The sequence below is a fragment of the Oryctolagus cuniculus genome, chromosome 1 (genome assembly GCF_964237555.1).
Source record: "Oryctolagus cuniculus chromosome 1, mOryCun1.1, whole genome shotgun sequence".
Classification (NCBI taxonomy): Eukaryota; Metazoa; Chordata; class Mammalia; order Lagomorpha; family Leporidae; genus Oryctolagus; species Oryctolagus cuniculus.
In genome coordinates, this window is record NC_091432.1 from 191,789,640 (window position 1) to 191,817,504 (window position 27,865).

The window sequence follows — 27,865 nt, forward strand, 5'->3', positions numbered from 1 at the left end:
CATGCAGTACATTCAGGTAAGATTTATCATTGCTGTGAGGCCCTATTTGCTGTAATTCAAACTTCTGCAGAGCAGGTCCACATTTCTCTGGCATTCAGGATTTTTATTTATTTTTTGGGGGAAAGTGCTTTTTTGAGTTTGGTTATTAGTGATGATAGACATTTCGGCAACCTTTTCCTTTTTGCATGTAAAAATTAATATTAAACTTAAAATTTGACTCTTTGATATTCAATATTTAGCTTGATTTGGTAAAGTCATAAATGTGCCTTGCAACATATTTGCTTCCATTTGTTTCATATAAAAATATTAAAAGTCGGAGTATCCATTCGGCAGGAAGAAACTAGGGAATGGCTGAGTTAACTACCATAATTTGAGGCCTGGGTAACAGAACACTGAGGATGCCATCCAACTAGTTATGTGACACTTTGCTTCTGGGACTCCATTTCCTCTCTGCAATATATGTTAGATAAACCATTTATTTTATTTAAGAGGCACTTTTAGCGAAATTACCAGGTGCCAAGTGCTATTCTAGGAACTGTGCATTTATTGATTCATGTAGTCTTTATGACTGAATTATAAGCACCATGATATTATGCAAAGCAAATCCAAGTAAGGAAAAAGAGAAAGAAGGGATCATTTTAGATAATCTAGTCAGGAATTCCATTGTGTTATGTGTTATATTTGGAATTGACTACTTTTGATAAATAGCAACATTTGAGTACTCCTGACTAAATTAAATGGCCATCCATACAACCATCTGGGGGAATATTTCAAGCAGAGCAGACAAGTAAGTGCTCAGAGATGGAGAAGCACCTTAAGTTTCTAGAATTAGCAGCTGGTCACTTCCCTAGGAGAGGCTAGTTCAGAGAAGAGGAGGCCGAGGTGAGATCAGAAAGGGAAAAACCTTGGGTTTAGGCTATATTTGGTAGAAAACCAGAGTGATTTTAACATCCTTCAAGCTGTAACAAGGATTTCCATAATCTAATATTTTCCTTTATCTCATAATAATGAAATATATATAATATAAATACATATAAATATAATATAAAATATAATGTATATAACTCAGAGTTTTTAACAATGGGCCCATGATTTTTGTTCATATATTCTTCTCTGCCTAGTAAGTCATCAGTTCTTCCTTTTGCAAATCCTGGACTTAATTTACTAAGAAGAGTTCCATCATTTAGCATGTGGTGAGCCACATGACATGCATAACTCTCCATAATCATATGAAAGACTCAGCAAAAGCACCATGATGTTCGTATCATTCAAGATCTTCATGAAAGAACAAAATGCATAAAATTAAAAAACTTCGGGTCTGTGTGACACAGAATGTAGGAATAACATGGAGGGCATTACCTAATGAAAACCACAGTAACATAATATATTCCTTTTCTTAGATTAACTTCAACACCTACAGTCATGGTCTATAATGTACTGCATGAGCTAGCCCATGTTTATCTTTAACCTTCTTTCTCAAAGAAATAGGACATATAAAATATACAGATTTTCCCTCACTCTCCTATGCATTTCTTTCACTGAATAAAAAGCTTAAAAACATAAAAAACTACAGATTTCTCCTAGTGACAAAAATGAATTCCAGTTCCAGCACCAAGATCATTATTCTATTAACTATTAAATTCAAAGTTCTCAGCTCCAAAGTTTTTAAGATTGGGCAAAACAAAACATCAAGATTAGCTACAATATGCAAAATGGAAATTAATAAATATTCAGCACAATGTCTCTAAAATTAATTATGTTAACTTACATAATATATTTTATAGTCATAAAATATTAGGCTTGAAAATAAATATGGCAATAATTACCAACTATGCCTCAAAATCTCTAACAAAGTACAGCCAATCATAAATTGATTGGAATGTTTACAACTAAATGATTTTCAAAAATAAACTTGAAATATAGTTTGTTGTTTCACAGGAAGGCATTTTTTTTTAATGTGGAATGTGAATGCATTTTAGGACGCATGGTATAATTTGGCTGGGTCTCAAAAAATGAGTACTGCCAAGATCTACTAGGTCTTAAATCAGCACTACCTGACTTGTCCATTTGCTAGTTAGTTGAACTTGGAAGCATCACTTAACTTCTTTGACCCTCAATTCTCTTATTACAAAACGGTAATACAATACTTGGTGTGGGGAGCAACTCAGACTAGACTAAGTTACTGGAATTAAGACTTATTCTATGCATCTGCTCTCCCAAAATATGGCGCTGGGAGAGAAAACAGCTTCTACACAGCTGCCTCCAGTTCAACCAATAAACTGTAGGACCTACTCCTGATTTGAGGAGAGCAGCGTACTCAGCATGTAGGTAGCAGAGTTGGGATTGGCGGAAGAGGACTATAAAGGAGGAGAGAGACAACATGCACCAGGAACATCTAAGGGGAACATCTATCTGAAGGAACACCTGAGCAGCCCCCGAGAGAGCCGGCCGGTGGTGTGCCGCTCCCCCGCGGAAGTGGGGAAAGTGGCCAGGGGGAACCGCCCTTCCACGGAGGTGGAAGGGATGGTAGCCAACCCGGGAAGAACCAGCAGCAAACCCGGGGAGGGCCGAGCAGACGAAAGAACAACGCAGAATCCTGTGTCGTTCCTCCACAAAGACGGGGAGCGACATAATGGTGCCGTGACTCGGATATGAAGCCTAGGCAGGGTTCAGTGTTGCTCCTTCACGAAGAGGGGGAGTGACAACTTGGCTTGTTAGATTATTCTAAATATTATAAGACAGAAATCACATTACTTTCTTTCCAACACCTAGCAGGCCATTCAATAATTGCTTGCTATAATTTTTATTATTATTTCCTTTGTTTCAAGAATATTTGTTCATTGTTCCCATAAAAGCTGTCATGTCATCAATTTCTGTGAACTTTATACACCTACATAGCATTAGTAATGTTATTATGCATATATTGCAACAGAATTTAATATATTGACATTCAGATTGAGTAATAAAAGTCATAAATTCAGAATGAAAAATTCTTACTGAAGTTAAATCTTGATGTTCAAATAATACTGCCATTATAAGTGTGAGGTTAGTGACTCAGATTGAACAAATTAAGCTGTTGTGCTAACCCAAAAAGGCCAATAAGGAACTCGATGGAGATCATTTACATGGCCTATGTTATGAAGGAATCAAGTATTTAATCCAATGATTCTATCTATATCAATTTTCTTTCTCTGGTTCTCCCTTCCAGAAATCTTCCTTAAAGAAAGTGATTTGGAGTAAAAACAGGTTTATGTGAAGTTTGGCTTAAATGAAAAATAAGGTAATTTTTAAGAGGGATTAAAATCTATTCAGAAAATAGTTAAGAAATATAGGTAGAAAGAAAGTGGAATGTTTTGAAAATGCAGTTTGGGCCTGGCAGCAGATGAGAAAATGCCTATAGTAACTGAATTGAAACTGTTAGAGTAGGTAAGAAAGTGAATGAGGACCAAACAGAAAGAGAAGGCAAGGAAGAGGGTATGCATTTTGCATAACTATTTGCTTCAATAATTTGGGTACTTTTTATGTTTTTATTCATTTAGGAAATTTCATTTTAAAGGATAGCACATAAATTTTATCTAGGAGATTGGCTAAGCTAAGTATCTCAAGGTCTGTCACTTACAATGTTCTGATGGTCAGATCATAGAGATATTAATTGTAACAATCCTCTTCCCTCTTAAATTCAAATTCCCCGAGGAGAAAAATTCAAGAGACTCTAAATCTGCATCAGTTCTTACAATAAAAGTCTAGCATTCAAAGTAGTGAAAGCAGGGATATTCTTGTCTTTTGGTAGGACAAGTAGGATAATATTCTTCAAAGGCATTTTCCTGAATTTTGCAGAACCTGGGAATATCGTCTCATATCTTATTAACATGATTTGGTATGCTCAGATAACCTATCAGAGGAGAACCTGTGCCAAGAATTTTTTCCAACACTAGACTCAAAACAATGACTAAACAGGAGCAATTCAAGAAAACAGGCACATAGACTAAACAGCATTCTTCTGGGGACTTGGACAACATAAAGCAAAAATATTTAAATGTCTATAAAGCCTTTGACCCATGTCAAATTCTAGAAATTTATCCTAATGAAAGAATTTTAAATATGTGAACAGGATTTTTATTTTAACATTAAAAATGGGGCACGTGGTGCTAGGGAGAAGTGTGTTAAGTGGCATACCATGAGGGCACCAGTTCAAGTCCCAGCTGCTCCACTTCTGATCCATTACTGCAAATGCACCTTGGAAAGCAGCAGAAGAGGGCCCAAGTGCTTGGTCCCCTATGACCCATTGGGAGACCTGGATGAAACTCCTGGCTCCTCAGCCTGGCCCAGATTGGGATTGTTGCAGCCATTTGGGAACTGTACCAGTGAATGAAGATCACTCTCTCTTCAACATCGCCATTCAAATAAATAAATAAATCTTTTTAAAAAACTATTAAATATGAAAGCAAAAAGCTGAAACATATATAAATATTGGTAATAGTGGGCTTGTTAAATAAACCATGATAGACTTACAGATTACTATTTTGAAATATTATGTGATTAATAAAAGAAAAAATCACTATTAACAAAAACAACAAATATAAGCAGGGAAAACATGATCAGAAAAAATCATTAAAGAAGAAATGCCAACACTAAAAGCATGAACAAAATGTTCAGTTCCAAAGTAGGAAAAGAAATGTAATTTTGAATACTGACTTTTTCCACTTAATATAGTATATGAAAAATAATATGACTAAACTTCCTGACCATCAGGAATGGTTTCTGATTGGAGTTGGCATGAGTATTAGGAAGAGCTCCCAGAAATGCAGGAGGGGTGAATTATGTTATTATGATGTTAAATTATGGTATTTGACTTAAGGGTGCTTAATTTTCATTCAATTTTTTGAATTTTAAGTTTCTATGCCAGATATATTTGCAGTAGAAAAAAATTTTAAAGTAATACCAAAACATATGGAAGGTATCTATTGAAGAATCAATATAAGACATGACTGAATTGATGCCATTCTTGAATTAGAACTTAGTTTATAAAAATAAAAAAAAATGGCCCCTGGCCCCACAAAAGCAGTCAGTTTAATTTTGCAGTACTATCTGGAAGCAAGTAATAATGGTAGGTCCCTTCACATAGACACAATATGGCTGCACAGCAAAAGCCATGGGATGGCTAAAATAGACAGTGTGGCTCTATTATGACCCTTTGGCACTGGAAAGACCAGCCTAAAGTACAATCATATCTTTAAATTACAGCTTATTTTGTAAAGAGAATTCATTTGGATTCATAAGACCTGGATCCAAGTGCCAGATCTGTTTTTTGTCATTTGTGGGAGCTTACACAACTCATGAATTTTCCTGAATTTCATTTCTAGTGGTGTGCAGGAACTGGCTCTTACCACCTCATGAGAGCCAATTGTCTCTTCAGTAGCTTGAAATTTAGCATTTCAAAGGCACTCATAATGTTTAATGAAAAAAAAGGAGTTAAGAGAAAATTATAATTAATAAGGGGTACAATAGATATTTTTCATAAATTAAAACTTTATGCATGTGCAGAAAAACTTAATAAAGGGCAGATGTTAAAAGCACAACCCAAATAAAGCAAAGGGAGTAAGCAAGGAGTGTGGAAAAATAAATTAGGCCCAAATACGAGAGAACTTAGATGGCAAGCAGAACAACAGTTAACTCAAGCAGTATTTCTTATCTTTTTTCATTTTCTTTAATATGTTCTTGAGAAGTTTTTAAATCATTTTTGCTGTTTCTTATTTCTTTCATGAAAACTGAATCAATGTGATTGTTCTTACTCACCAATAAAATGAACACAAAGAAATGTTTTTGTATTATTAATGATCATATACACAATGGGTACATATGAAAAGCAGAATATAATGTTAGTATACTTGAGAAATAAGTTTGTTTGTAGAGAGCATGCCGTGACAAACTAGGATGCAATTAATATTTCAAATGTTCTTTAAACTAAAAACAAACAAACAAACAAACAAACATGATGAGGCTTGAGGGAAAAGATTAGCTTTTTGGCACTTATGAGGGCAACGTTCAGTCATTCTACAATCTCACCCAAGTGGATGAAGCTGATGTAACCTGGGATCCCCACTTCAATTACTTTATAATTTTATGAGCACTTATATCCATATAACTAAATAAAAATAAAACTTGATATCTGCATTATAAAACAAAGACCAAGGGGCCAGCATTGCCGCACAGCAGGTTAAAGATGATGCTCAGCACTCACAGCCTATATGGGATACTAGTTTGTGTTCTAGCTGCTCTGCTTTTGATCCAGCTTCTTGCTAATGTGTCTGAGAAGGTAGCAGATGATGGGCTCAAATATTTGGCTTCCTGCCACCCATGTTAGAAACTCAGAGAGAATCTAGGCTCCTGGCTTCAGCCTGGCCCAGCCCCTGGCTATTGTGGGCACGTGGGGAATAAACCAATGGATGGAAGATCTCTCTCTTACTCTTGCTTTTTCTCTCTCTTTCTGCCACTTGACTTTCAAAGAAATCAATCAAATATTTTTTAAAACTCTAAAGAACATACTATTTTATTTATAGTTATTTATAAATAATTATAAATGTATATGTATTTATAATAAATAATTTTATAATTATTTTATTTATAATATAACTTATTAATAATTATTTATAATTATTATCTTCTTTCTCTCCACCCCAATTTATTGAAGAAAAAACAAGAGTACGTGAGAATATGTGTGAAGAAGAATATCACAGGGGCAGAGCCAAGATGGCGGAATAGTGAGGACGCATACTGATAGTCCGGGAAAAGATAGGTTAATAAAAGTGGAATTACAGCAATCTCAGGGAAAGGCTCGGGAAAAAATTGCAGAGGAAACTCTTCGGATCTAGTGGATGTGACACGGACGACCTGAGAGGAGAGCAAGGATGCCCACAGCTCCGAAGCCCAACAGCGGAGTCTACGCATCTGCGCTGGAAGGGAAGGTGAGCTCAGTAACCTGAGACATCGGCGGGGAAACGGCTTGAAGCCCCGCTGGGGGAAGTTCACCAGACTAACTACAGGAGAGAGGGGAAAAAAAAATGGGATCGGTATGGTCTCTCAGTCTCTCTCCACCACCTTGCAAAGGCGAGCAGGAGACAAAGAGCAGGAGCCATTTTGGACATATGTAAAAGGTGCGTGACCTCAGGGCTGTGCGCGACCTCAGAGTTGCGCCTGCCCTCAGACAAACAGAAAATCCTGACTCTGGGGGGTGAAATAACAGAGGGTTAGGACTTAGTGAAAGGGTGGAGCTAATGAACTGAGGTGGTGAAAAAAGAGACGGTGGGCGAGAGAACTCATGGACTTGACGTGAGTACTCTCCAGAGACGCTACAATTCGGTAAACTTGGCAACCCGGTGGGAGACTGCAGGAGAATTTGAGCCCACACTGAGGGCAGAACGGATTCTTTGTGTGGTCCTTGGGAAAAAGCAGATGAATGATACACCCACAGAAGGCAGAGATCGGAAGCTGACTACCTTCAATTCCGCTCAGCTGTGCAGTATTACTTCCCTCCTGAATCAAAAATAAATAAATAAAAGAGAGATTTACCACGCCTAACCGGAGTGTCACCTTTGGCACACCCTTAACTCTGAAGAACCAAGCAGAGCTCTCTGGCCACACCCATCTCAAGCCATAAAGCAAGTCTCAACAAATTCAAAAGAACTAGAATCATACCATGCAACTTCTCAGATCATAGTAGAATGAAGCTGGAAATTAGCAACTCAGGAATCCCTAGAACATATGCAAACACATGGAGATTGAACAACACGTTCCTGAATGAACACTGGGTTATAGAAGAAATCAAAAGAGAAATCAAAAACTTTCTGGAATTAAATGAGGACAACAGCACAACATATCAAAACGTATGGGATACAGCAAAAGAAGTGTTAAGAGGAAAATTTATATCAATAGGTGCTTACATCAAGAAATTGGGAAGACACCAAATAAATGAGCTTTCAATGCATCTCAAGGATCTAGAAAAACTGCAGCAAACCAGACCAAAACTAGCAGGAGAAGAGAAATAATTAACATCAGAAAAGAAATCAATAGGATTGAATCCAAAACAAACAAACAAACAAACAAAAAAAAAAAAGCCAAAGGAAGAGCTGGTTTTTTTGAAAAAATAAACAAAATTGACACCACATTGGCCCAAATAACTGAAAAAAGAAGAGAAAAGACCCAAAAAAATAAAATCAGAGATAAACAGGAAATGTAACAACAGACACCACAGAAATAAAAAGAATCCTCAGAAATTACTACAAGGACTTGTATGCCAGCAAACAGGGAAATCTATTAGAAATGGATAGATTCCTAGACACCTACAACCTACCTAAATTGAACCAGAAAAACACACAAAACCTAAACAGACCCATAACTGAGAAAGAAATTGAAACAGTAATAAAGGCCCTCCCAACAAAGAAAAGCCCAGGACCAGATGGATTCACTGCTGAATTCTTTCAGACATATAAAGAAGAACTAACTTCAATTCTTCTCAAACTATTCAGAACAATTGAAAAAGAGGGAATCCTCCAAAATTCTTTCTATGAAGCCACCATCACCTTATTCCTAAGCTGGAGAAAGATGCAGAATTGAAAGAAAATTACAGACCAATATCCCTGATGAACACAGACACAAAAATCCTCAATAAAATACTGGCCGATAGAATGCAACAAATGAGAAAAATCATCCACCCAGACCAAGTGGTATTTATCCCTAGTATGCAGGGATGGTTCAATGTGCACAAATCAATCAATGTGATACACCACATTAATAGACTGCAGAAGAAAAACCATATGATTATCTCAATAGATGCAAAGAAAGCATTTGATAAATACAACACCCTTTCATGATGAAAACCCTGAGCAAACTGGATATAGAAGAACATTCTTCAATACAATCAAAGCAATTTATGAAAAACCCATGGCCAGCATCCTATTGAATGGGGAAAAGTTGGAAGCATTTCCATTAAGATCTGGTTCCAGACAGGGATGCCATTCTCACCACTGCTATTCAATATAATTCTGGATGTTTTAGCCAGAGCTATTAGGCAAGAAAAAGAAATTAAAGGGATACAAATTGGGAAGGAAGAACTCAAACTATCCCTCTTTGCAGATGATATGCTTCTTTACTTAGGGGATCCAAAGAAATCTACTAAGAGACTATTGGAACTCATAGAAGAGTTTGGCAAAATAGCATGATATAAAATCAATGCACAAAAATCAACAACCTTTGTATATACAGGCAACGCCACGGCAGAGAAAGAACTTCTAAGATCAATCACATTCACAATAGCCACAAAAACAATCAAGTACCTTGGAATAAACTTAACCAAGGACGTTAAATATCTCTACAAAGAGAATTACGAAATCTTAAGAAGAAATAGAAGAGTGTCGCTCCCCCTCTTCGTGGAGGAACGACACTGGACCCTGCGTTGTTCTTTCGTCTGCTCAGCCCTCCCCGGGTTTGCTGCTGGTTCTTCCCGGGTTGGCTACCGTCCCTTCCACCTCCGTGGAAGGGCGGTTCCCCCTGCCACTTTCCCCACTTCCGCGGGGGAGCGGCACACCGCCGGCCGGCTCTCTCGGGGGCTGCACAGGTGTTCCTTCAGATGGATGTTCCTGGTGCATGTTGTCTCTCTCCTCCTATATAGTCCTCTTCCACCAATCCCAACTCTGCTACCCACACGCCGAGTACACTGCTCTCCTCCAATCAGGAGCAGCTCCTGCAGCTTGTCAAGTTGGTGAGAGGCAGCTGGGTAGGAGCTGTTTGCTCCTCTCCCAGCGCCATATTGTGGGAGAGCAGATGCATAGAATAAGTCTTAATTCCAGTAACAGTATAGTCTGAGTTGCTCCCCACAAAGAGGATGCCAAAAAATGTAAAAATCTCTGATGCTCATGGATTGGAAGAATCAATATCATCAAAATGTCTATTCTCCCAAAAGCAATTTATAGATTCAATGCAATACCAATCAAAATACCAAAGACATTCTACTCAGATCTGGAAAAAATGATGCTGAAATTCATATGGAGGCAGAGGAGACCTCAAATAGCTAAAGCAATCTTGTACAACAAAAACAAAGCCGGAGGCATCACAAAACCAGATTTCAGGACATACTACAGGGCAATGGCAATTATTATCAAAACAGCATGACTGGTACAGAAACAGATGGATAGACCAATGGAACAGAATGGAATCACCAGAAATCAACCCAAACATCTACAGCCAACTTATATTTGACCAAGAATCTAAAACCAATTCCTGGAGTAAGAACAGTCTATTCAATAAAGGATGTGGGAAAAATAGATTTCCACATGCAGAAGCATGAAGTAAGACCCCTACCTTTCACCTTACACAAAAATCCACTCAACATGGATTAAAGGCTTAAATCCATGACCTGACACCATCAAATTATTAGAGAACATTGGAGAAACTCTGCAAGATATAGGCACATGCAAAGACTTCTTGGAAAAGACCCCAGAAGCACAGGCAGTCAAAGCTAAAATTGACATTTGGGATTGCATCAGATTGAGAAGTTTCTGTACTGCAAAAGAAACAGTCAGGAAATAAAGAGGCAACCGACAGAATGGGAAAAAATATTTGCAAACTATGCAACAGATAAAGGGTTAGTAACCAGAATCTACAAAGAAATCAAGAAACTCCACAACATCAAACAAACAGCCCACTTAAGTGATGGGCCAAGGACCTCAATAGACATTTTTCAAAAGAGGAAATCCAAATGGCCAAGAGACACATGAAAAATGTTCAGGATCACTAGCAATCAGGGAAATGCAAATCAAAAACACAACGAGGTTTCACCTCACCCCGGTGAGAATGGCTCACATTCAGAAATCTACCAACAAGAGGTGCTGGTGAGGATGTGGGGAAAAAGGGACACTAACCCACTGTTGGTGGGAATGAGAACTGGTAAAGCCACTATGCAATCAGTCTGCAGATTCCTCAGAAATCTGAATATAACCCTACCATACAACCCAGCCATCCCACTCCTTGGAATTTACCCAAAGGAATTTGGCAAACACAAACACTGTCTGAACCTTCATGTTTATTGCAGCTCAATTTACAATAGCTACGACATGGAACCAACCCAAATGCCCATCAACAGTAGACTGGATAAAGAAATTATGGGACATGTACTCTATAGAATACTATACAGCAATAAAAAAAATGAAATCCGGTCATTTGCAACAAAATGGGGGAATCTGGAGAACATCACGCTGAGTGAAATAAGCCAGTCCCAAAGGGACAAATATCTTATGTTCTCCCTGATTGGTGACAACTAACCGAGCACTAAAAAGGAAACTTGTTAAAGTGAAATGGACACTATGAGAAATGGTGACTTGATCAGCCCTTATCATCACTGTTGATGTATAGTTAAATACTATATCCTTTTTAGTATTTTTTGTTCCACTTAATACCATTGGTTTAGCTATGTAATTAACACACAATTATTCTTAGGTGTTAAATTTAACTGAAAACTGATCCCTGTTAAATCTAAGAGTGGGAATAAGAGAGGGAGGAGATGTACAATTTGGGACATGCTCAAGATGACTTGCCCCAAGTGGTGGAGTTAGAAATGTACCAGGGGATTCCAATACAATCCCAACAAGGTGGCATGTACCAATGCCACCTCACTAGTCCAAGTGATCAATTTCAGGTCACAATAGACAATAAAAATAGGTCTAAGAGTCAAAGGGATCACATGAACCAGACTAGTGTCTGCTAATACTAACTGATAGAATAAAAAAGGGAGAGAACAATCCAACATGGGAAGCGGGATACACAGCAGCCTCATAGAATGGCAGTTGTCCTAAACAGCACTCTGGTCTTGGAATCGGCCCTTAAGGCATTCGGATATGGCTGAAGAGCCCATGAGAGTATTTTAGGCATGGAAAGCCAAGACACTCTGGCAAAAAAAAAAAAAAAAAAAAAAAACAACCTAAATGAAAGATCTCTGCGAGTGAGATCCCAGTGGGAAGAACGGGCCATCAAAGAAGGAGATACCTTTCTCTGAAGGGAGGAGACAACTTTCACTTTGACTATGGCCTTGTCGAAATAAGATCAAAGTCAGCTAGCTCAGGGGTCTTCTATGGCCTTGGCAACTCATGACTAGAGCCTGGGGAGATTGCTGATGCCTTAAACAAGAGTGTTAATTTGTTAAGTCAACAACAGGAGTCACTGTACATTTACTCCCCATGTAGGAACTCTGTCCTTAATGTGTAGTTCAATGTGAATTAATGATACGACTAGTGCTCAAACAGTATTTGGCACCTTGTGTTCTGTTTGGGGACAAACTGATGAAATCTTTACTTAATTTATACTAAATTGATCTTCTGTATATAAAGATAATTGAAAATGAATCTTGAGGTGAATGGAATGGGAGAGGGAGTAGGAGATGGGTGGGTTGCGAGTGGGAGGGTAGTTATGGGGGGGAAAAGCCACTGTCATCCATAAACTGTACTTTGGAAATTTATATCTAATAAATAAAATTTAAAAAAAAGAAAAAAAAAGAATATCACATTTAAAACTCTATATTGTGTATAAACGAAATGCGTTGTAGAAAATAAAATTTTTTAAAAAGTGAAACTAGAGTATGACCTCAACATGGTGTTCAGGAAGTTAGTACTAACTACAACAGAAATTATCAATGATTTTACAGACACATTCTTGTCATGAACAAGCTTATCAGCAGGTTCTTGGACCTCCTTCCTTGTATCATCCCTGATCCCATCTCCATCCCACTCTTCCTTCCTTCCTCTCTCTACTCCCCTTAGATCTTTGTATTTCTCCACTGTCCACACTAACACATCATCTGTTTATTTCAAAATTATTTTCATAAAGATCTTTATAAGGCACACATTTGATGTGATACACACACAATATAAATGTTACCCCCCATTCCCACAATCATATTCCAGGCTATATTTCCCATCAAATTATATCCTTCTTTCTCAGTGAACACTATACTTCAGCTATATCCACAATGTCACCCTCAAATGTCTTTTTTTTTATTTGACATGTAGAGTTTTAGACAGTGAGAGAGAGAGAGACAGAGAGAAAGGTCTCCCTTCTGTTGGTTCACTCCCGAAATGGCCACCACGGCTGGCGCTGCACTGATCCAAAGCCAGGAGCCAGGTGCTTCTTCCTGGTCTCCCATGTGGGTACAGATGCCCAAGCACTTGGGCCATCCCCCACTGCCCTCCTGGGCCACCTATTCGAGGTCCAACTTTATATTCTAAGATGGACTGGAAGAGGAGCAATCAGGACTAGAACCCGGGCCCATATAGGATGCTGGCACCGCAGGCGGAGAATTAACCAAGTGAGCCACGGCTCCAGCCCCAAATGTCTTACACTTCCAATTTTCATGTTTTCCCAGCAAAGAAGGCAGAATATGTAGTAGAAAAAGCAGGGTTTTGGCAAAAATTAACATCCGGTCTTTACCACTTATGTGCAACATGTGGGATAAATTACTCAACTTTTCAATGCATTAGATTCTTAATGTATAAAATAGAGTCAATATCGTATGTAGGGTTATAATGAGAAATAAATGAGATAATACTATGCAAGCTGCCTACTAAGATACCTTTGACATTTGCTAACTTTAGTAATGATGAAGATCATTATTACTTTGCTGGATATTGTCTCCCTGCCCCTCCAGATATATCCCTTCTTTTCCCCACTGGCTCTGTATTCCAGGAGACTGAACTCCACAGACTTAACCAACAGGCTCCTTCCCTTCTGGCTTCATGTGGATCAGCCAAAAGGAGGTTTCTCCAAATGACAAAACAGAGGGAGGAGAGAAACCTTGATGCACTGGGTCAGAAGTCTTCCTCCCTGCTACCCTACGGGATGGCAGGGGCTTCATTACTCAATCAAAAGCCACCGTTTTTTTTTTGTTTTGTTTTGTTTTGTTTCTTTTTTTTTTTTTTTAACATGGGTCCCTTTCATGGCCGTAACAACTCTTCAGTTTTGACAGTTCACTCTGCTTGCCAGTACTGCCCCAGGAATGGTGATTAATGTCATCTGAGAACCTTTGGTCCTTCCTCATTCTGAATAATGCAGTAATGATGATTGCTGCCTTTGCTAAAATGCCTTTATATAATCTCTTCTAAACCTATTTGAGGTCCAATTTTGTCTTCTAAGAATAACAAAAATAAAAAATCATTCTAAAACAACCTTAAGGTGACCTTAATATTTTCCCCTGGACTATCAAAATAATGCATATGAAATATTACTCGATTTTGGAAAGTACGGAGCTTTGCATAGTAGTGATCTGGTTCTTGCATGTAAGACTGTGAGTATGTTGAAGACCAGGGACTGGAACTCACTCAACAGTGTATCCTCTCAGCACTCAGCAGTTATTTGCAGGAAGGCTTTTTAAATTAAACGTTTTTTTAGCATGATCTCTTTTCTTCCTTCAACTCATCATAACATTTAGTCTCTCTGCTTTCTTTATTACCTTGCCGATTAATTCTTTATATATTTTTTTCCACAAAAGCAGAGCCCAGAAGCTGACCCAACAAGCCAAATCTTTCCTTTTTAAAGACCAAGTAGAATACTTACGTGAGAATTTTTTCTGATACACATGATTTTAGTTAGAAATTTAAAAAAGAAAAAGCCAGCTCATGGGCTCCTGGTGCTTACCACAGGCTCTGTTCTTAGACTGACTGCATAGAAACAGAAGGCAGAGTAGACCTTCCCCATACACACCTCAGCTCAGGCCTCCTGCCAGATCTGTACTGTGAATGTGGGAACATGGAAAAAAGTCAGCTCATTTGTTTATTAATCTTCTTTTGCTCCTTTTAAAGAAGCTTACCTAATAGGTATACCATTTCAAATATTTTAAAGCTGGAAATCTCTTAGATATTATTTCCTCTATATTATGGTTCTGGAAAGAATATTCTAAATGCAAGAAACAAATTCCTACAATGAGTTGTTTTGTTTATTTGTTATAGAAAATGAATGTAAAGATATGTAAAAGGAAAAAAAATTAAGTATATAAACAAATAGTGCAACTGTGCTGAGTGTTGTCCTCATGAGATGCATAATTAGAAAGGACCTGATTCTTAATTTTTTAGGGATTTATTAAACATTTTGACTATAATATAAATTAAAAACATGTCATCTCAACAACTAAGAAGGAAAGAAAGTAAAAGACAAAGAAAAAAAGGAAGGAAGGAAGGAAGGAAGGAAGGAAGGAAGGAAGGAAAGAAGGAGGGAGGGAGGGAGGGAGGGAGGGAGGGAGGGAGGGAGGGAGGGAGGGAAGGAAGGAAGGAAGGAAGGAAGGAAGGAAGGAAGGAAGGAAGGAAGGAAAGAAAGAATAAAAAAAGAGAAACTCCAGGCATACTTGCATGATTTCAGAATCTCATTCAGGCTAAGTTTTGACAATTAGCTCCTCAGTGTGGTATCACCTTGTGTAATGTCTTTTTCTCTGGTAATATGACAAAGCTTAATCATTTCACCCATATATGAGCTGCAGTGACCTTCAGAGCAGAAAGTAGTAGTTTATGGAATGTGTACAATAATGTGACTGTTCAAACTAGAAGCTGAGCTGTTTTTTTTTCTTAATGCAAAATTCCAGGAAGAGGACCACACCTTTGAACTTGGTATATAAACCTTTGAACTAAGAGATTTTATTTGGAGTGTGGGAAAATTTAATTCTCAATTAGATTTAATGAGGAGGAATGCATGTTTCTTTTCAGAAGGCACAGAAATAAAAATAAATCCCAGGCTAGGTGTCTTATGCAGAAACTCTGGATTATGGTCACTGGTAATTTAATATTCTGTAAGCTTAAAATTTGCTAAGAACATTAATGTGTATTAAAGTCACTTGCATATTTAATTTAAGCTATTTTATTTTTCATTATCCCTTGGGCATTAGGAACACTATAATACTATTCAACATTGTTATATTAATAATGCATCCTCTTAATTGAAATAGAATTGGGTTCTTGGAAAAAAAAGGGGACCCTTGTGAAACGTGTATGGTAGTTAAGGCAAAAGCTGTGTTTTGTTCATTTCTTCTCAGGGGAGTTCACAATCACCTTTACTTGGAGGTCTCCCTGTTACTTCTAATTCAATTTGACTCAGGATGTCTAGTATCACATCCCAGCTCCTTCATCCAGGAAACTTTCCTTGTTCTGCAGAATGTGTTGGATTTCTCTATTACTATTATTATTGCAGCATCCACCATGTAGCAGAAACACACAACAGATACACACACACTCACTTGAGCAACAAAAAGGGAGAAAATAAAGTAGAATTACTGTACTGGTGTGATTGCCTTAATTATCTACTGAACACTGCTTTAGAGACGGTTGTTTTTAGAAAATCATATAAGATATTTCTCTTTCTACCAGGTTTCCAGACATTGCCTTTAAGGTATTTTAAACTCTTCCTTGCCTACATTTCCCATGTGCTAACAATACATGTTTCCTCCACTTTGTTATATGACCTCTCCTCATTTTTTTTATTTCATCAACCATGTATAAAGAGTGAGCTATCTCCTTTATTCATCCAACTAAAAAATAATACTGAATGACTGCTATTGTGGCATTGGGGTATGCTAATCCCTAATTAAATTAATAGCTTCCTAATTTTCTTCATGGCTCTAATACCTTCCTGACCTAGCAATGCATTTTTCTTGTTCTTATCTTTGTCATTTCCTTGTGTTCAAAATTCCTCTGATGCACCATTATCCATGGGATACAACTTGAGGTTATGATTAACATTCAAGATTTGGTATGAGAGTGTCTCCTATCTGTGCAGATTTGTCTTTCATGACCGCCAAATGCACATGGTCTATAATATTTCTTTTTTAAGGGTTTATTTATTTATTTGAAAGGCAGAGTTATAGATAGGCAGAGGCAGAGAGAGAGAGAGAGAGAGAGAGAGGTCTTCTATCCGCTGGTTCACTCCCCAGATGGCTGCAACAGCAGGAGCTGAACCAATAGGAAGCCAGGAGTCGGAAGCTTCTTCCTGGACTCCCACATGGGTGCAGGGGCCCAAGGATTTGGGCCATCTTCTACTGCTTTCCTAGGCCATAGCAGAGAGCTGGATCAGAAGTGGTGCAGCTGGGATCTGAACTGGCGCCCAAATGGGATGCCGGCACTACAGGCGGCAGCATTACTCGCTACGCTGCAGCGCCGGCCCGGGTCTATAATATTTTTAGCCAGATTTGTTGGCTTGCCATTCCCTTTATGCATCCTGTATTTTATCACTTCTGAACCATAAAGTGATATGTTCAAACCAATGTTTAAGAGCAAAGGAAAACAACCCTCTTGACTATCTCTAGCCATAATTTGGCTGTGTACGCTTCAGAAGATTTGCTCTGGTGTTTTTTTCAAAAACACAAGGACACCTGCAGTAGTCTTCCACAAAAACTCTCCTTGTTATTTCCCATTTCGTTTTTCAAGGTTCAAGTTAAGTAAACAAGAAGGAAAAATTTGGTTCCCATAAAAAAGGAACTTTGAAGGAGCTATTTTAAACCTTTCTTCCCACCATCAGTCTAGGTGAAAGCTATCAGCATGGCCAGAATTCTTTTAAGTGATGAATTTCAAACTGCATCGTTCCACTGAGATTTACCTCTTAGAGTTTATGATGGTTTTACAGTCCAGAAAATCAGGGTAGCTTCTAGTAACTATCTCAGCTATCTTAGTTTCTTCCTCTCTGTATATGATGCAATTTACTCAATAAATTTTAAGGTGCAGGCTATTAAGAGCAAAAGGATTTGATACTATGAGGTAGCTTAAAAAATTGTAGAAAAACAGAATTAAAAGATAATGCACATTTCCATAAGCTTTGGAAGCCCCTTCTGTATGTGTATGTGTGTCTACTTACATATTCTAAAATACAGTTATGATTATGTGTATATAAAACAATCAAAATAATATAAGTTAGGAAAAAAGGTAGAAACCAGCACACTGGAGGAGAGCAGAGGGAAAAAAGGAAGGAGAGGGGCACTGATGAAAGAAATTTGAGGCAAAGAGAAAAAAAATGTGGTAAAGTTATATGGGACCAGAATCAGAATGAGGGCATAGATCAAATCACCTATAATAGGGAAATTAACTTCTTTGTAACTCAACAATCTGGGACTTTATACACACCAGTGTATAAAGGTAGTATTCAAAGGTTATTATTGTTGCTTAATGAGTCAACAGTACAAGGCAAATGATCACACGGATTTCAAAGCAAGGTTTCATGATTCCCAGCTCACCTAGTTCCCATTGCCAAGAATGTTTATCACAGAGGAGAGGTTTCTAAGGCCACAACACAGCAAACAACTTGAGAAAGGAAACTTGGGTTTGATGCCAACACCTGGAAATTTTCTTAAGGGATCCTAGTTTGCAGCAGATAGCAAAACAAGTTTGAAAGTAAAATGACACATGCTACAGGGAAGGTTGGAAGGGGGAGAGAGGAAGCTGACAATGGCTCTATTTTTAAAAGGTTGTTGAATTTCATTGCAATCAATTGTTAGCCTTTTCCTTACATTACTATTTACTAAAAATTGATGCAATTTTCCAAATAAACTTGTGTTTGAGTCTCACTCATAATCCCCTGTGGAAGCAAGCAGATCAGAATTCCACTCTAATGAAGACTTTTTAGTTGGTCAAAGGGTTCTAACAGAACAATATGCACAACAATATGCATCCGACAATGCATATTGAAATAGTGTGCAGGGAACCTCATCCTTTATTGGGTAAAACAAATCGTGCAGTAGTTGGAGACAAGAAGTAAGTGAGAGAAAAATAGAAAAGAAGAAGAATCCAATTATTTTGCTATGTGGTTTACAATTACCTCAACAGTCCTGAGATCTATAAGGAGTGGGGGGAGTCAATGTTGAGTGACTGTTGAGGAAGACTGTTACTTGTCTTTGCCAAGCAGATGGCCTGGGTTAAAACAATGTCAGTAACTTACAAAGTTACTTGGACACAGTGGACACAACACTTATCTCCCTTAAATTTAAGAAATTACAAGCCAGTGGGGCCGGTGCTGTGGCTCAGTTGGTTAATCCTCCACTTGCGGCGCCGGCAACCCGTATGAGCACTGGGTTCTAGTCCTGGTTGCTCCTCTTCCAGTCCAGCTCTCTGCTGTGGTCCGGGAAAGCAGTGGAGGATGGCCCAAGTGCTTGGGCCCTGCACCCACATGGGAAACCAGGAGGAGGCACCTGGCTCCTGGCTTCGGATCAGCATAGCTCTGGCCTTAGCAGCCATTTGAGGGGTGAACCAATGGAGGGAGGACCTTTCTCTGCTTCTCTCTCTCTCACTAACTCTATCTGTCAAATAAATATAAATAAATAAATAAATAAATAAAATTACAAGCCAGTAAATATTTGTAAATATTACAAATATTTTCCTCAATACAAGTGTATTTGCTTAACTGAGATCATTACATAGAGTTAATACTCTGTCTGGCAAATAATAAATATTCTAAATATCATGAGTTTTATCACCATTAATAATTGAAACATTGAGAAGTAGATCTGAAAAAGCATTCAGGGGATTGCTTTTTAATTTATACACAAGAGAATTCAGGCCTAAGGATGTTTCCCAACTTCCTCATAGTCAGATAAGAAGATGGCCTGGTCCACAGTTCATAGTCCTGCTATGTAACAAGGAGATGAGCCTGCTTTGAAGTTCATAAAGGAGCACAAATTTAGAAGATAAGCTTCACAGTTGGCTTGAATTCTTAAGATTTTCTCTAAAATATCCTAAAAAAATCAGAAATGAATTTCATCTGTTTTAATGTTATATTCACTATAACAATATGGGGTAAGGCAGATGGCTAAATTACGGTCATTAGCTGGAAGCCACACCTCCTCCACCCTATGTAATCTTATCTGCCCACCTATCAGTCAAATAACCCCTTTCCCAGGATCTATGTCCCTTAGCCTGGGATAGGGGATGGTGCCATAGAACCACTCCCCTTCCAACCTCATAGAGGCTAGCAACTGGGTGGCTGTGGGTTCTCTCTCTCTCTCTCTCTCTCTCTCTCTCTCTCTCTCTCTCCCTTCCTCCCTTCCTCCCTCTTTCCCTCTCTCTCTCTCTCTCTCTCTCTCTCCCTTCCTCCCTTCCTCCCTCTTTCCCTCTCTCTCTCTCTCTCTCTCTCTCTCTGTGCAGAGGGTGAGACAGGGTGCTGAGGCATTCTCTTTCTACTGACCTCCCCCATCCTTTTCCTTTCTTGGCCCACCCCACTCCTCAACTATGCCCATGTATGTGTGTATTTGCTTTCTCACTTTTTAAATAAATGTTACCACATTGTGCACCATATATGTGCATGTACTTAGAATGCTTATCTAGGTAGAAGGCAAGGACATGAAATAGGACTCTAGACACCACCTCTCCCATAACAATATGACAGAATTAACACTAGGAATATAGGACAGGTTTCCAATTATTAAGGTACCTTTCTTGTCACCTTAAATTACACCAGGCACCTGTCAAAATTATTTTCATACAGTTATATTTTCATGCAGGCATTAAACTTAAAGAAATAGCTCATGTGTTCAAAATTAAAACCTTCATAGAATAAGTAGAAAAAATTACTGTCACGTACCCAGTTATTAATGCTAATTATTTTGAACTTCTGCTATGAGATCATTTATGTGTAACATGAAGTTCTCACTCAAATGATACCTGTACATAAAGTTCAGCCATTTCACCTTTCAGAAAGTTAAGTTCACATAATGTTTAAAGCCACCTCCACTTTCTTGAAGAAATCACACACTTTCCATTCAATTCTTAGGCTAACATGCACATATGTACTATTTTATAGTAAATCATATTGGGCTTTGCTGTTGGTAGCGACAAGTAAGTTATTTTACTGATGCTGATGTGACTCTCTTGACAGTGTTATATGTTTAAATATATGCTGTACCTGAGATGCTGATATATAGATTTCAGATTACAAGAAGATTTTAGATTTTATATAAACATTCAGTTCTTATCACAAACCCGGCTTAACCAGTACATGTATATGTACATGCGTATACAGTCTCCAAGTCATTTTAAAGGGAAACTGAAGTAACACCTTGACAGTAGGGACTCCATTTTGGAGAATGTGAGACTCTATTATGGGAAGGTGCCCCCCACACTGTGACACTCTGGTCTGAAACTATGATCTAAAACAGTCGGACAATAGCGGTCCACTACATTACACTTGGCAGAGCATAGAAACCCCCTAGCATGATGGCTCACGCTTGGAAGTGGATAGGCTATGCCTGGGTTAATGATAAAAATGTAATTTGTCTATGCTCTACATATGATTAAAACCAATACCTGGATTAATGTCAAGATTATAATTAAAATTGTTTTTTTAAAAGATTTCTTTATTTACTTTAAAGAGTTACACAGAGAGAGGAGAGGCAGAGAGAGAGAGAGAGGGAGAAGTCTTCCATCCGATGGTTCATCCTCCAGATGGCCGCAACGGCCGGAGCTGCGCCAATCCGAAGCCAGGAGCCAGGAGCTTCTTCCAGGTCTCCCACATGGGTGCAGGGGCCCAAGGACTTGGGACATTTTATACTGCTTTCTCAGGTCATAGCAGAGAGCTGGATTGGAAGAGGAGCAGCTGAGACTAGAACCGGCACCCATATTGGATGCCGGCGCTTCAGGCCAGGGCGTTAACCAGCTGCCCCCAGAGCTGGCCCAATTGTTAAGATTGTAACTGGTATTGTCAAGATTATAATTGACACTAGTTACGCACAGGTTTTAGGTCAGCTTGACCCCAGTAACTATGTATTCTCCCCGATCCTAGCAATCATGTCTTCCCTTCCCGAGTTTGCGGTTTTTGTCTTTATAAACCCTGTTGCTTTGGGCTTCAGGGTCGAGAGTTCTTTAGGGCACTCTCCACCGCCAGCAATAAAGGACCATCAAATTTTATCAATGTGTGGTGCTCCTTTGTTTACACTCATTCAGGTACAACAAAACAGAGCATTCAGACCAAACAGTAGCAATATCCAGCATGCCATGTATAATAGAGCATGCAGATGTAGTTGTTACCCCTTTCTTGAACTAGCCAGCAAAATCCCAGTCATTGCATGTTAGAGTAGAAGGGACCTCAAATATCATCTGTTCCAATAAGCTCTTCATAGCAATGAAAAACAGGCCGGGGAGCTGAAATTCTACATTTTACTATTAAGCGATGGTTGGAAAAGAAGAGAGGAGGATAGGAAAGAGGGGAAGCAATACAGAAGGAAAGAAGAGTGGTACTGAGAGAGAGGAGGATGGTAGGAGGATGGAAGGAAAATAAATGTAGTTAGGATTTGATTCAGTTTTTTTTTTTAATTAATTTATTTATTTGAAAGGCAGAGTTATAGAGAGGCAGAGATAGAGAAAGAGAGAGGTCTTCCAACTGCTGGTTCATTCCTCAAATGGCTACAAAAGCTGGAGCTGGGCTGATCCGAAGCCAGGAGCCAGGAGCTTCTTCCAGGTCTCTTATGTGAGGTGCAGGGGCACAAGCACTTGGGCTATCTTCTATTGCTTTCCCAGGCCATAGCAGAGAGCTGGATCAGAAGCGGAGCAGCAGGGACTTGAACCGGCACCCATATGGGATGTCGGCACTGCAGGCAACAGCTTTACCAACTAAGCCGCAGTGCCGCCCTCTGATTCAGTTTTCTTAATTTATTCTCCGAGGCAAGACATGCACAGTGGTTAAGATGCTACTTGGGATGCCCACATCCCATTTCAGAGTTCCTAGATTTGAATTCCAGCTCTGCTTCTAATTCTGTCTTCCTGCTAATGCACACTCTGGGAAGTATCAAGTTATGGCTCAAGTATTTGGGTCCCTGTCACCCAAATGGAAGTCCCAGATGGAGTTCTGGGCTTCTGCCCAGTCCTCACTTTTGAGGCAGTTGGGGAGTGACCAGTGGATGCAGGATCCCTCTCTCTCTCTGTATGATTTTCAAATAAAATAGAATAAATACAAATACATGTTTAAAAATAACTCAATTTTGTTTTATTATATACAAATATGTATATAAATTAATAAGCAGGCAAGCCAGGAGTCACATGAACCATTCAGATTTAGACAGTTGTTTGTTTTAAGGGAGTTTTCTGCTAAAAAGTAACAAGCAATTCACATATTAAACAAAAATGATGAGATTGATGAAGAGAGCTGCAGAGGCAGAGAGATAAGAATGCTCCTCCACTCCCCTTAACCAGCTGTAGATTTTCTGCTCACCTAAAAAAAAAAGAAAATAAAAGAAAAAGAAAGGAAGGAAGGAAGGAAGGAAGGAAGGAAGGAAGGAAGGAAGGAAGGAAGAAAACCATGCACTAAAAGGAAGCAAAAATGAGTGTCAGAGCCAAGAGTCTCATGAGACTCCCATGACTTAAGTCTTGACATTAATGAGCGCATAGGCTGCTGCTTCGTGACTGCCAGTAGCTTGTTATTTCCAAGATGAAGACCAGCAAAGTGTAGTAAGGAAAGTTTGCTCTCTATTAGAGTCTGTATTTGAAAGATTTAGAAAAACAAACAGTAAGGGAGAAACACATATGTTTTACTAGCGTATGTTTTACTAGCTTTCTATTGTAACATAAGCTTTGAAAATTTACTCTGACATTTTGGAATTCTGATCATTTTAGTTCTTTGTGCTTCCATAAAAACACAAAAAGTCAATTGCTGGGCAACAATTTAAACTTTTCATTGAGTTCTTTTGCAAATGAGATAAAAGTGCACAGCTTCACAGTAGTTAGTTGATGAGAAAAGTCTTGTTCTCTTACAAATTGCTTTCCCCTCAGTGTCAACATGTACAACAACCAAAACTGGCTGAGATTCAAGAAGCTGTGAAGAGTTCACAGATGCCCACTGCAAGGCTGCTAGCTGCAAAAACAAATTCCCAATACAAGCTGCTCATCTCTGGGGATTCTCTTTTTTCCTTTAAGCATGACAGACAGCCCATCATTATAAATCAGGTATTAGAAGAAAGTATTCTAAAAAAATAACAAGTGTACGAATTTCATAAAACACATATGGAAACATATTATGATTATTTAATCAGATGACTCCTCAGCAAAATTATATTTAATGAACTACACGCTCTCTTTTCAGGATTTATTCCAAACTCTATCAAGGATCCAAAGTGGCTAAAGAATTTTTCCTTGGCTTCTGTTTTAATTTTTTTAATTGTGGTAAAAATACACATAACAATTTACCTTATTAATCATTTTAAGTACACAGTTCAGTGGTATAAAGAAATTCATATTGCTCAATCATGTAATCATCACCAACATCCATCTCCAGAACCCTTTGTTACTCATTAAACTATAGCACACTTCCCCCTTCCCCACAGACTCTAGGAGCCACCATTCTACTTCATGTCTATCTGTTTTAGCTACTTCATGTAAGTGGAATCATGTTATAATTTCCTTTGTGTGACTGGTTTATTTCATTTAACATAATGACCTCAATGTTCATTGATATTGATATTGAACCATATATTAGAATTTCCTTCCTCACTATGGCTGAATAATATGCCATCATAAATGTATACCACATTTTGTATATCCATTCATCTATCAATGGACACTTGGGTTGCTTCAATGTTTTAGCCATTATCAGTAATGCTATGATGAATATGGATATATAAATATCTCTGAGACTATGCCTTCTATTCTTTGGGGTCTAAATGTAGAAATGGCATTGCTATTAAAATCTTTTTTTAATGTTTTAAAGAATTGTCGTATGTCATATGTCACATGTTTTCCAAGTAGTTGTACCATTGTACATTTCACCAACAGAGCACTAGGGTTCCAATTTATTCACATCCATGCCAACACTTGATTATTTTTTTAAGATTTATTTATTTATTTGAAAGGCAGTATTACGGGGGTGAGGAGAGAGTGAGAGAGACAGAGCAAGAAAGCAAGAGAACAAGAATGAGAAAGAGAGAGATCCTCAATCTGCTAATTCAATCTCCAAATGGTACAATGGCCAGGGCTGGGCCAGGTTGAAGTCAGGAGCCAGGAGCTCCATCTGGGTCTCCCACATGGGTGCAGCGGCCCAAGCACTTGGACCATCTTCGATTGCTTTGCCAGGCCCATCAGCAGGGGCTGGATTGGAGGTGGAGCAGCTGGGGCTCAAACTAGCACCCACATGGGATGTTGGCATCCTCTCTGGTGGCAGCTCTATCTGCTATGCCACAACAGCAGCCCTAACACTTGATATTCTTTTTCTTTGATAGTAGTCTAATGAGTGTGGTGTGGTATCTCATTGTGGTTTTAATCTGCATTCCCTTAGTGACCAATGATGTTGAGCATTTTTTTCATGTGTTGATAGGCCATTTGTGTATCTTCTTTGGAAAAATATTTATTAAAATTCTTTGACCATTTGTCAGTAGGCTTGTTTGTTTGAAAGACTTGTCAGAGCCGTAAGCAAGAAAAAAGTAAAAACTACCCAATCAAAAAGGAGGTAAAATTACCTCTGTTTGCATATTATATATGACTTTATATTTAGAAGACCTTAATGTTTCCACAAATAACACAAACTCTTTAGAACTAAGAAATCAATAAAGCAAAGCAGCCAGATACAAAGGCAACACACAAAAATCAATTGCATTTTTATATACTAACAATGATAAATTTGAAAATGAAATTAAGAAGAACATATCTTTGCTTTGTTAGGAATTTTTATCAAAATATATTTGGGTATGAAAGAAAGGAAATAGCAAGACATAATAAATGTATGTAATAAATTTAGAATTTTCCCTTAAAACATAACTTCAATAACATGTTTAATTCATTTTGCCTTTTTTCTTAAAAGCATAAATGAATAATTCAATTTTGTATGCTAAGATTTATCTATTAAGCTTTGATTTTATGATTTTATGATTGGGAAAGTGACTTGCTATCTGTTTCTTCCCAATAAAATACTTACATATGATTACATGCAAATGTAACTGAGGAACCATGAAAAGAGAACTCTGTTAGGCACAAACGCTTTTTCTTTTAGCAATCGCTCTCAACAGCTCTGTGAAAATGGACAAACCCTTGTTTTCTCTTGGCTGGAATTTCCTTATCTGGAGAAAAGAAAAAAAAAAAAACTGAAGCAGACTCAATAGTATCATCTGTCCTGCACTGGTTACCATGGTGGTTTTGCCCTGCACCCACAGTGTTGAAAGGTTTTATAGACTACTTCAGGGACTAAGAGCTAAGGACTGGGGACCAGGACATGGGAAGGTGAGGGAGGCAATTGCTATGCAGGTGGCGCTTGGAGGGGCCCCTCCTACTTCACATATACATTTCAAGCAGAGGCTCAGCTTATATGTGTGTTATAAATTGATATTTGATTAGAAGATTCATTTGAAGTCAGGAGTCCATCAGGAACGTTGATTATTATGCAGATCAAAAGGACTGGTGCTTTGAAAGAGACCTCAGAACTCTAAGAGGTATTAATATCATTAAATCAACCAGTATTAATTTAGTAATTATTATTTAATTTCCACATTAAAGGTATTTCTAATCAAGTGAATCATAAAACTGCATCCCTTAAGAGATATATTTACGCTGAATCAGAGCTGTATATAAGCCAAGCAACAGCTTGTCTTTTTGTATGTTCATGACACATGAGAGAAGCCACAAGCTCTCTACCCCAGAGTTTCCTAACCCAGCTTTCCAGCTACTAAAATTAAAAATAAAAAGACTTTCAAAACTGCTGAAAAGACTTTCTTTCTTTTTTTTTTTTTTTAAGAATTATTTTATTGGGCCGGCGCCGTGGCTCACTTGGCTAATCCTCTGCCTGTGGCACCAGCACCCCAGGTTCTAGTCCTAGTTGGGGCGCCAGATTCTGTCCCGGTTGCTCCTCTTCCAGTCCAGCTCTCTGCTGTGGCCCGGGAGTGCAGTGGAGGATGGCCCAAGTGCTTGGGCCCTGCACCTGCATGGGAGACCAGGAGGAAGCACCTGGCTCCTGGCTTCAGATTGGCGCAGTGCACCGGCTGCAGTGCACCAGCCACAGCGGCCATTTGGGAGGTGAACCAATGGAAGAAAGACCTTTCTCTCTGTCTCTCTCTCACTGTCTAACTCTGCCTGTCAAAAACAAACAAACAAAAATAATTATTTTATTTATTTGAAAGACAGAGTTACAGAGAGAAGTAGAGCCAGAGAGAATGACAGGTCTTCCATTCCACTGGTTCACTCCCCAAATGACCGCAATGGCCACTGCTGAGCTGATCCGAAGCCAGTAGCCAAGAGCTTCCTCTAGGTCTCCCATGTGGGTGCAGGGGCCCAAGCACTTGGCCATCTTCTACTGCTTTCCCAGGTCATAACTGTGGGGAGCAACTGAGACTAGACTAAGTTACTGGAATTAAGACTTATTCTATGCATCTGCTCTCCCACAATATGGCACTGAGAGAGAGACCAAACAACCTCTACACAGCTGCCTCTCGCCAGTTTGACTGATAAGCTGCAGGAGCTGATCCTGCTCCTGATTGGAGGAGAGCAGCATGCTCAGCGTGTGGGTAGCAGAGTTGGGATTGGTGGAAGAGGACTATAAAGGAGGAGAGAGACAATATGCACCAGGAACATCTGAAGGAACATCCAGATAACATCTGAGCAGCCCCCGAGAGCTGGCCGGCGGTGTGCCGCTCCTCCACAGAAGCGGGGAAAGCAGCAGGGGGTGCCGCCCCTCCACGGAGGTGTAGGGGCCGGCAGCTAACCTGGGACAGCGTTGTTCCTCCATGAGTGAGGCCGGCAGCTAACCCTGGAAAGGCCGAGCAGACAAAAGAACAGTGCAGGGTCTGATGTCGTTCCTCCGCGAAGAGGGGGAGCGACAATAACTCGGAAGTGGAGCATCCGGGACTCAAACCGGCGCCCATATGGGATGCCAGTGTTGCAGGCTGGGACTT

General features: G+C 38.9%; 1 protein-coding gene and 1 non-coding gene across 5 annotated transcripts in view; one reads left to right on the forward strand and one right to left on the reverse strand.

The window, feature by feature from the left end:
• Nucleotides 1-27,865, reverse strand: part of LINGO2 (leucine rich repeat and Ig domain containing 2) — a 1,403,193-nt gene that overhangs the window by 496,642 nt on the left and 878,686 nt on the right. The gene's annotated exons all lie outside the window — the stretch shown is intronic.
• On the forward strand, nt 14,660-14,791 carry LOC127485244 (small nucleolar RNA SNORA51). Its single transcript, XR_007912382.2, has one exon. It is a non-coding gene; the product is annotated as a small nucleolar RNA SNORA51 (small nucleolar RNA).